The sequence below is a fragment of the Eumetopias jubatus genome, unplaced genomic scaffold, assembly GCF_037043125.1.
Source record: "Eumetopias jubatus isolate StellerSeaLion01/CBP00866 unplaced genomic scaffold, mEumJub1_p1.0 scaffold_13, whole genome shotgun sequence".
NCBI lineage: Eukaryota > Metazoa > Chordata > Mammalia > Carnivora > Otariidae > Eumetopias > Eumetopias jubatus.
This window is the reverse complement of record NW_028274819.1, coordinates 29,222,221-29,233,052: the sequence shown is the minus strand read 5'-3', so window position 1 is coordinate 29,233,052 and position 10,832 is coordinate 29,222,221. Positions and strand designations below refer to the sequence as shown.

At 35.5% G+C, this 10,832-nt stretch overlaps 1 protein-coding gene across 6 annotated transcripts in view; it reads right to left on the bottom strand.

The window, feature by feature from the left end:
• The window catches only part of IMMP1L (inner mitochondrial membrane peptidase subunit 1), a 74,888-nt gene that overhangs the window by 6,534 nt on the left and 57,522 nt on the right, over positions 1 to 10,832 (bottom strand). The gene's annotated exons all lie outside the window — the stretch shown is intronic.

The following is a 10,832-nucleotide window of genomic DNA, read 5'->3' as shown; positions in this document are numbered from 1 at the left end:
CCCCAAAACTTAACTATTAATAATGTGTTGACAAGAAGCCTTACTGAGGACATAAACAGTTGATTAACACATATTTTATATGTATTATATACATATTCTTAAATAAGCTAGAGAGAAAAATTCAGAAAAATCATAATGAGAAAATACATTCACAGTACTATAGTATAAAAAATCCACATGTACATGGACTCATGCAGTTCAAACCCCTGTTGCTCACAGGTTGACTGTATTTTAAGTCAAAAATGCATTTGATATACCTAACCAACCGGCCATCATAGCTTAGCCTAGTCCACATTAAATGTGCTTATTACAACACTCACATTAGCCTACACTTGAGCAAAATCATCTAACACAAGCCTATTTTATAATAAAGTGTAGAATATCTCAAGTACTTTATTGAATACTGTACTGAAAGTGAAAAACAGAATGGCTATATGGGTACAGGATGGTTGGTTGTAAATGGTCACATTACCCTCTTGATGGCATGGGTGACTAGAAGCCATAGCTCACTTGCTGCTTCCCAGCAACACGAGAGTATCATACTGCATATCAGCTCAGGAAAAGATCAAAATTCAAATTCTGAAGTACAGTTTTTACTGAATATGTATCGCTTTTCAGCACAATAAAGTAAAAAAAATCTTAAGTCAAACCATCATAAATTAGGGACTGTATGTACACACACACACACACACACACACACACACACGTTATCTTAATGTGGCTATCCTTTTCAAGTGATACTTGTACTTTAAAAAAAAAATGGTCCATCACGATACAGGTTAGGAAGAGCTTTGTTGAATTAATTTTTTTTTTTTTTAACCTTTGGTAGTGTGGAAAGAGAAAGACCTAACTTCCAATCTAGATAGAAGGTTTGTTTTTTTGTATACTATAAGTAAATGACTGCAATTAGCAGTATTGTCACCAGATCTCTGGATAACTAAAATATTTGTCTAGCTAAGAACTCATTTCTTTAAATAAACATAAACACATTTCTGGTATGGGTCTGAAATTCAAAACCTGACCTTTCTGGTACAGACAGGCAAAAAACAACAAAAATTTCCTTTCTTACTCAAAATGCAGTTATTGTCTCTGGGATTAAACTACTGATTATCACTGAATTGAAAAGTCAAACCAGAGGGAAAAAATTCTATAGCAATATTATAATATTAATAGATTAAATGGTAGTTTAAAATGTAGACTCCAATAAACTCATTTGTAATAAATGTCTGCAAATTACAAAAAATGGAATCCCTAATTCTGTGCCTTTGTTTGTTACTTCTCATAACCAAAACTTTAAATGGTTAGATTACTTTTTCTACCTTTGTCAATCTGTCATGCCAAACTTGAATGAATCTGTGAAACTGAGTAAGAATATATGAATATGTTTATAATGAATACCACATAGAAATTTTTACTTTGGTTCTAATCTGAATTTTCCCAGGGTCTCAGAACTTACTCTAAGGGCTAAATTTTAAAGCATTAAAAGAACCCTTAAATCATTCTTGTTTCTCCTTTCTACGTCAGAGGGTTTACTTCCTGATGTATGATAATACCTAATCTCAGGGCTGGACAAAAGAATCAAGCCTCTAGTTCTTAACTATACTTAACAGAGGTCTAGTTAAGTGCCTCCTTTATAGTACAAGCAACAAATGTAATTGCCTCATGGCCTGCGGGTGTCCATTTAACAAAAGAGGCTTTGTGAACCAACCCACAGGTGTTACTTTTCTCGATTCAAGTGAAATCTGATTCAAGAGTCCACAATATCAGATAACACATTTACTAAACTGCAATCAAACTCATTTATTTAAGCAAAAAATACCTAATTAAGAAAAAGTCCGACTGAAGAATAAGATATTTGTATGTCTGACCTTTCAAAAATTTCAAAAAACAAAATTCTAATAGGTTTTTTTAATGAACCCTTTCTTTGCCAGATATTTTATAATTTACAACCTACAAAGGTAGGGTATAAAGCCAAGGAGAGGGGAAAAGTTTTTGGAATCTTTTTTTTTTTTTAAGATTTATTTATTTATTTATTTGACAGAGAGAGAGAGAGAGAGAGAGAGGGAGAGAGAGGGAGAGAGAGCAGAGGGAGAGGGAGAAGCAGGCCCACCGAGTAGGGAGCCCAACACAGGGCCCGATCCCAGGAGCCTGGGATCATGACCCAAGCTGAAGGCAGACGCCCAACAACTGAGCCACCCAGGTGCCCCTGGAATCCTTTTTTGACATGATTATTTTTCCTTTTCCTGAATTATAAAGGAAGAGAGGGACACACATTTTATGAAAGCAGTCAGAGAAAGCCTTCTTTTTGGCAAAAACAAATGGTGATCTATCAGTAACACATTATTTAATCTTAAGAGTATTTATTTCATTTTCCACACATATTTTAAAGATTTTGTTTTGGGTCTCATGGAATGATAAATGTGAAATATAAAAATGCATAATTTCCCTACCCTGGAAAAATGTCCACATGATGTACATTTCATTTTATATGTCATTTTACTCTAACAATGCCCATAAAATTTTTTTTTATGTTACTATCTTCCAGGTAAACAGGATCAAGTCAAATTACTATCCCATTATGTGGCTAATGTATATTCTGTTTAATCATGACTTACATAACCAAAATGCAACCATGGTAAGATGTTGTGCACACAAACTATTGGAAAGAATAACTGGAAAATCAAATAATTTATTATGTAGTTCTAAAAGAACTTCATAAAACCTGGTATTGTATGATTCATGCAAAAGCAAAATTAGAAACACCATCACTAATTTTTGGAGTTTACTCTTCCTATAACACCAATAAAAGCTATAAACAAAGACGTATGTCAAAAAGTGAAGCACTGAATCCTCCCAGGGGCAATCAAGTAGAAGAGCTCTTGATAACACAAGGCAGAGAAAACGTTATTAGTCTTTCATTTAAAAAAATGGGAGTCTCAAGTGCTAACAGTTATGAGTATCCTTGAAAGCAAAACTCAAGGACGGTTTCACTAACATTGTATTTGACATTCTTCTTGGCACAACTTCTTGCCCACATTTGTCCACCCGAGGAGAATATCTGGAGTCCTAATGGTGGTACTCCCAAATGCTAGATGCATGACAAAGGGATTAACATTTATAAGGACCAGGCATGGAACAGTTAACACGGATTATTTCAGTGCGTGCTATTTCTGTGTAGTCTTATTACTCTCCTATCTGCATTATTTATGGGGACTGTTACTGTCGTTCCCTACTTAAAAATGGTGCTACCTTGGATTCATTAGCCAATTATCACCAAAGAGGAATTTCACCAAAGTTCCAATAGGCTACAACTCCAGCACTGGGGTTGGAGTAATGATGGGGGATGCTTTTTACTAACATTCTTTCATTATCGGGACGCCTGGGTGGCTCAGTCATTCTTTCATTATCAAGCATCTCCCTGCTGAACAGGTTTAGAGCTTAATCTTAGACCTGCTCATTCTCATAGCTATTGCAAGCTAAGCTCCTTCATCTTTCCCCCAAGTACTTAATACCTCCATCCAGCCTGAAGAGGAATTTCTGATGGGCTCTAATTTAAGTATGGTGGTTAAAGATAGAGTCCACAGAGTAAGAAGAGTCCTAGACCTTATGAATATATTGCTTGCTTTGATCAACTCCTACTTATCCTTCAGAATTTCAGCTCAGGTTTTACCTCCAATCTGGAAAAGCCCTATTGACCCCAATCTGGATAAATATCGTCTCGTGTCTTAGCACAGCACCCTGTATATAATTCTATTACATCATATTATAATTTCTTGTCTGCTTCTCCAACTTGGCTACAAGCTTCTAAAGCTGAACTGTCCAATATGGTATCTGCTAGTAACACATGTGGCTATTTAATTTTACAAAATTCAAATTCAGGTCTTCAGACACACGAGCCATGTTTCCTGTGCTCAGCAGTCACATATGCCTAGTGGCTATCATACTGGACAGTCCAGATATAGAATATTCTGCTTTTGCAGAAAGGTCTATTGTATAGTACTACAGGCAGACTTACCTCCTCTAACATGGTTCTGGCCCTCAAGTAAGTGGTCAGTATTTATGGAATTAATAAATGCATAAATAAATAAAACTTGTGAAGTTAATGGCTGGCAAATTTTGCCCACCCCCACAGCTTGCTGAGGGGCATTTAAGTCTTCTCTTCCACCCCATCTCCCTGCCCCCTAAGTCCAGTGGTTGTAGCTGCTTCTGAGCTTATCCTCCTTAAAGATATCTAAATGCTGGTATTGGTTTGGGGTTAGGTACAATTGCACTCAGGGTCACAAGTCCATATTGGTCTATGTACCTACACCTACTTCAATTTTCTTTAGAAGTCAGGTCAAGTTTCAAGTCTCTTCAGATGACAGAAAATTTCTCTAATCCTTCCTGATTTGGAGATTCATATATACAATGTACAGGAAGTAGATCAGAATCTTAAGTTGCATCTTAGAATTTTAAATTGCTCACCCTACAGTTATAAGGAGACAAATTTGTTGCCTGGGGATGCAGGCACTAGCTGTAACGAACTAAATGATTACTACATTATTTTTTCTTTTCTTCTTCTCTCTCTCTCTCTTTTTTTTTTTTAAAGAGGGAGGACTAGAGAGGAGGAGAGGGAGAGAGAGAACTGAAGTAGGCTCTATGCCCACTGCGGAGCCCGACGGGCTCAATCCCACAACCCTGAGATCGTGACCTGAGCCGAAATCAAGAGTTCGATGCTTAACCGACTGAGTCACCCAGGTGCCCCGATTCCTACATTTTCTTACAATAGTCATGACAATTCTAATGCAAGAGGAAAGCACTCATACATGTAGGTTAGCAGTACAGTGGCTTGTAATGCCAACAGTTTCTTGCTAATTTATAATCTTCAACTGTCTTATAACATGCATACCTATTTTTGTTTATTAAAGATTTATTTGAGAGAGAGCACGAGTGGGCAGGGAAGGGTGGGGCAGAGGGAAAGGGAGAGACAATGCCAAGTGGACTACCTGCTGAGCATGGAGCCCGACGTGGGGCCCCATCCCACAACCCTGAGATCATGACCTGAGCCTAAATCAAGAGTCGGACACATAACCAACTGAGCCACCCAGGCACTCCATGCACACCTACTTTTACATGTTATTCCTCCTTTCTATTCTTATTTAGTTAGATGATAGTTTAGTAGAGTAAGAATGCTTTTACGGACTAACAATGAGTCACTGAAACCCACAGAATTACCCAAAGCAGTAACACAAGAACTTCATTTAGTTGCTTATTTCAAAACATTTGAACATATTCCACCTAGTCAACAGCAACTTTCCAGCAGACCACTGTATCAGATTAGGAAGTCACATGACACTTGGAATATATTCTCTTCACTACCATCAGAGATGGAGTCTGCTTCAGATGCTTCTACTGAACAGTAGCATTACAATTTCAGTCTTCTTAATTTCTCCCAATTCCTTTTAGGCAACCTTAAAGTAGAGAGGTCTCATATAACTTTCAGATAAATATACATAAATATTTTCATTTTACTGAACTGCATCACTGCCCCCCTCTACTCACAGCAATGGCACTGATTTCCCAACTTTGAGTGGTTAAAATATATTTAGGTGAACAAAACTGTTTCAGGAAGACTTGCTATTCTTTCAGCAGAAATGCTGATCTTTGTGCATATGTATATGAATATATATATACACAAATGTATTAAGATAAAATACATTTCTACAAAATAAAATCCTATAAATGTTATTGTTAAATAAGATTATTCTGAAAATGTTCAGAGAACACATCAGAAAATGCTTAAGTTGTGGAGACCTCGAAGATGATTATTTAATGTTAATATCAGAAGAAAAACACCTCAGAATCGTAAACAATAAGTCAAATTTATCTTCAGAATTGTGTTAGCTATAGGATGAAAAAGTCATGTCATCTCCGCAGTGAACCTCATTTTTAGCAAGAGAGTAAACATATTTCCTCCACATCAGCTGCAATCAAGGCATTAGCAGTATGCCATGATTGATTATCCTGGGACCCGTTGCTGAGAAATGGATGTGTAGCACAGGTTTTTATCACTATAGTCTGCAAAAAGCAAGTCCCTTGTTTAGATATCCTAGTTGTAATGAATGACATTATTAGGTAGTTCTTCTATTTAAATGACATAAGGATTTAGTGTATCAGCAGCTTATAATAAACAAGCCCTTTCAACCTGATGACTCCTTTCCCTACACATGAGTACTTTTTGTGTTTATAATACAAGTGGTAATAGAACACCATATGGTTGTGACTTTTAGCTAAAGTAAATGACATTTAAACAAACAAAAACAGCATTAGGATATTCAAGGATCTGAACTATAACCTAAATACACAGTACACTTTAAGGGGCTATTAGTGTTAATATACGCTGACCATTTTCTAAAGCTGTTCAATTAGTGAGTTTTTCAGTTTGCTGATCAGTTTTTCAAAAATATTTTCCAGTATACTGTCAAACACCTTTATCACTGGCATATTGCCCCATTTACAACTTCTTTTAAAAACACTGTATTTTTATCCTGAGAACAATTTAATCAGTTCTTTCTGAAATGTAAAACTGTTTCTATTGCTTAGATCTCTGCCAATAACAATAATGATGTTGTTATTCACATATACATAATTTTTAAAAAGAAAAACACAAGAAAGTGGGAATGGTACAAACAGAGAGCAGTTCAGAAGTTATTGAAAGAAAACAAGATATGAATTTGTCTTGCACCCCAGTGGTAGCAGAGATAGTAGCAAGAAGTGGTCTAATTCTGATTATATTTAAAAAATACAGCCACCATGATTTGCTAATGGATTGGATGTGCAGTGAAAGAGGAAAAGAGTCAAGGAAGACTCCAAGATTTATAAGCAGAGCAAGCAGAAGAATGGAGTTGCCATTGCTGTGATGGGGATATGTGTGGGAGGAGCCAGTTTGGGAAAGAAGATCAGGAGTTTGGTTTTGGACATACTAAGTTTGAAGTGCCCATTGTATACTAAGGTAGAGATAGTAGGCAGACTATTAGATATATGATTCTGGAGTTCAGGAAAGAGGTTGTAGTTGATATAAATTTGGGAGTTAAGTTAGGTAGTATTTAAAAGCATGAGGCCACCTAATGTGTGAGTGTATATGAACAAGAGAAGCAGTTTAAAATATGAACCCTTAGTTACTCCAAAGTTTGGAGGAACCAAAAAAGGAATCTCAGAAGAAACAGAAAGGAAAAAAACCCAGAGAATGTGCTGTCCCCAAAACTAAGTGAAACCACGTTTTGAGAACAAATATTTCAAATACTAACAACAGGTCAAGTAAAATGAGGACTGAAGTTGACCACTGGACAGATTAACAGTTGGGACCCCTGACAAGAACTGTTTCAGTAAAGTGGTGGGGACCAAAACGTAACAGGAATGAGCTCAAGAAAGAATAGGAAGTTCAGGGCAGAGTCAATAAGTAGACACAACTCTTTCCTATAGGAGGATGTAGTGTCAAAGGAGTTTGTTTATATGGTAAATTTTATAGCATATTTGCTGATAGGAACTTACTACATTGCAAAATGCCTAAACTGTACCACAGTTACACCATGGATTAAAATCAGAGCCCTGGACTATCACACAGTGTTACCTTCAGAAAAATTATAAAGTGTTTTTCTCCATCTTTTCGTTAACTTTATAACAAAATTTCACCATGTTACCTGAGCCCTGGCCCTATTTTCCTTAGGAAAATGGAAACTACAATATATAGGCTTTTACACTGCATTTTGCCTACTGTGCAAATCAATAGGATAATGACCATTCATTTTTTGTATTTCCTATTTGCTAAATGCTTCTATTTCCAACTAAATTATTTTTGGCAAATGAGTGGCTTTTAACTTCAAACTGAGGAATTCTTATAGAAAGGCAATTTATTCAAGATGTTTGAGCTGAGTATATATTTCTTTTGAAAGTCACAAATTAAGCTCATATCCTAGTAGCCAATGCTTAGCCCATAACCCAAAGCAAGAATTACTGGCCTCAATACCATTGAAATGAGCAAAACCCACTGCAACAGCACCTGATAGGGACTGCTCAGTTTCCAAATGCTTAATGTAAAAAAGAAATCATGGTTTGTTAAGTATTGCTGCCACATGGACTTTTAGAACTCCAGACTGAATAAAATGGTTCCACATCACTTAACCAATGTCTGTTTATATTCTTTTTTGCCAACTTAGGAACAATGCTATTTCTTTCATATGCTAAACTCTATGTTCTAGGTTCCAAATGACAATTTTGGTGTTTTCTTTCCCAAACACCTACTTAGGAGAATTTTTTGGGGGGGCGGAGGGGGGGGGAAGGCCTGGAATTCAAAACACATTTAACATTCATCATCTTTACCAAGCAGCTCAATCAAGATCTGAATAGTAATGTCTTCATCATAAACAACGATTTTTCTAAGATGATACATCAGTAAAGGAAAGAACCCATTTCATAAAATACAGCACCAGTGTGCTTCAGAGATAACTGAAAAAGGGAACCCTCTAGAGGAGGAGACCCTGCAAAGGTTTGGATATCTCTTCAGAATGCTCCAAACTTGGATGAATTTTTGTTATAAATCACCTTGATTAATGGAACACATTTGCTAAAGTGGTTCTATAATAACTACACAATTCTTGTTGCTCAAAAAACCCAGCCTAGAAAAACTGGTGGAGGCAGGGAAGTCTTCAAAAAATCACTGGCTTCTCTTTTAGGACAAATACTGTCCCTGATCAGAAATACTTCCCTTTCTTTTTAAAAAATAATGAAGACAAATACATTTTAAGGGAAGTACAATTTGATGAGATGGGAGTATAAATAATAATAATCAGTAGAGAATATTTTGGGAGAAGTAGTAGTAGCATGGTAAGGAATATAAATTCTCTATGGAGCCAGGCTACTTGTGTTGAATTCCAACCTTTTTTTTTTTCCACTGTTTGAAACTGGGCAATCTGTTTAACCTCCCCATTGTCCACTACCTATGTTATTGGGTTGCTATTGTGATGATTATAAATTAACCCTTGTGAAGAGTTTCAACAGTATCTGGTACAGATGAAATATATAATAAATGTTGGCCAATAGTACTACAATTATGTCTGTCATTTATAAACATGCAAACCAAAGTGACTGGAATATACCTAGAATAATATAGCAGGGTCCTCTGATTTATCCATTCATTGAACATAAAAATTCAATGAATATTTTCCTTAAATAGAATATTCAAAAAAATTTACATCTTATAGTCCTCTGATTGTCTTCTCAGATTACTTAGTAAATATCTAATCCCCTGATATTCTTCCTCTAATAAATCTTAAAAAGAAAACAACAATTGTGTGGTGTTTAAGTACCCAGATAGCAGATGCCATCACTTATATGTTTTGTTGTTCTACCTACTGATATAGGTATGTTCTACCTATTGATACTTCTACTTGAGTATATGCTTGTTGCTAAAACAACTTAAAAATGACTAGAATGTCTCATGAAATGTTAACAGTCATATGAAGGTGAAATCATTATGTAAAATTCTGACATTTTTGAAGAATAAAAGGATACAATGTCCATGATGAAGGTCATAGAAAAGTAGGTTACCTGATACCACACTATCACCTTCAACATTATCACCATCAGCTAACAATTACTAGTATATTTAGCACTGTGGTAATAAACATTAAAAACATTTGCACTGCTGAACCATAATCTATTATGATGGTACAAAAATAACAGATTTAATAATCTATTGATCAAACTTACAAGGCAATCAGAGGCTATTATAGTTCAAAATAAATACACAATGATCAAGACAATTTAACTCTTAATTATTTGCTCATATTGGCGATGAAAATAGAGGTAAAGTTAGTTAACGATCTAACAGCTGCATCAATAATTTGAGGGTGACACAGAAAATTTAAAGAAAAGTAAAAAACTAAGTTTAATTATTAAGGTAAGACAAGTATATGCTGAGTAAACAAAAGGCCACCCTCCCCTGCCATAAGCTCTGTCATGGCAGCCATGTGATCAGTGAGAGGAGCTAAAATTACATCTGCTCTTCACTCGTCCATCCTGCTGCTCTTGCTTTCTTCTTCTAACTAGATAGTCAAGTTGACTAGAGCAAGGTATATACAGTTTCTAGCCTAAAAATTTAAGTAGGATTTAAAAAGACTAAACTATAGACTTTGATTTTACCAGATTTGCCACTAACAAGTCAGTGGAAAAATTTTCTAAGTCAGGATCCCAGATGGCATTTAGTTGGCATGTCTCCTTTGTCTTCCCCAATCTAAGACAATTTTTGTCTTTCCTTGTTTTTCATGACCTTGACATTTTTGAAAGAGTTTTAGTTATGTTGCAGAATGACACTCAGGGTTTGTCTGATATTTTCTCATGATTAGACTGAGGTTACACTTACTTTTGCAAAAATATCACAAATGTGATGTGCCTTTCTTAATGCTTCATTTCAGGGGCTACATTATGTTGGTATGTCTTTTTATTGGTGAAGTTAACCTTGATCACTCTTAATTAAGGTGGTGTCTGCTAGTTTCTCCTCTACCAACTACTATTTGTCCCTTTGTAATATCTTGAAAGAGATACCTTGAGACTGTGCAAATAAACTATTTTTCTCAAACTTTTGCCCAAAATTTTGACATCCATTGGTGAATCCTGCCTGCAACAATTATTGAGATATTTATATATGGTTTTAAAAGAAACTAAAATATATAAAATATAATGGCCAAATTGTTCTGGATACAAACATACTTAAATTCTACTGAATGCAGCATTCTAACTTATATTCAAAATGTGAATTAAAGTTATTTTCTTTTGTCAGTGTGTTCCGTTAATAT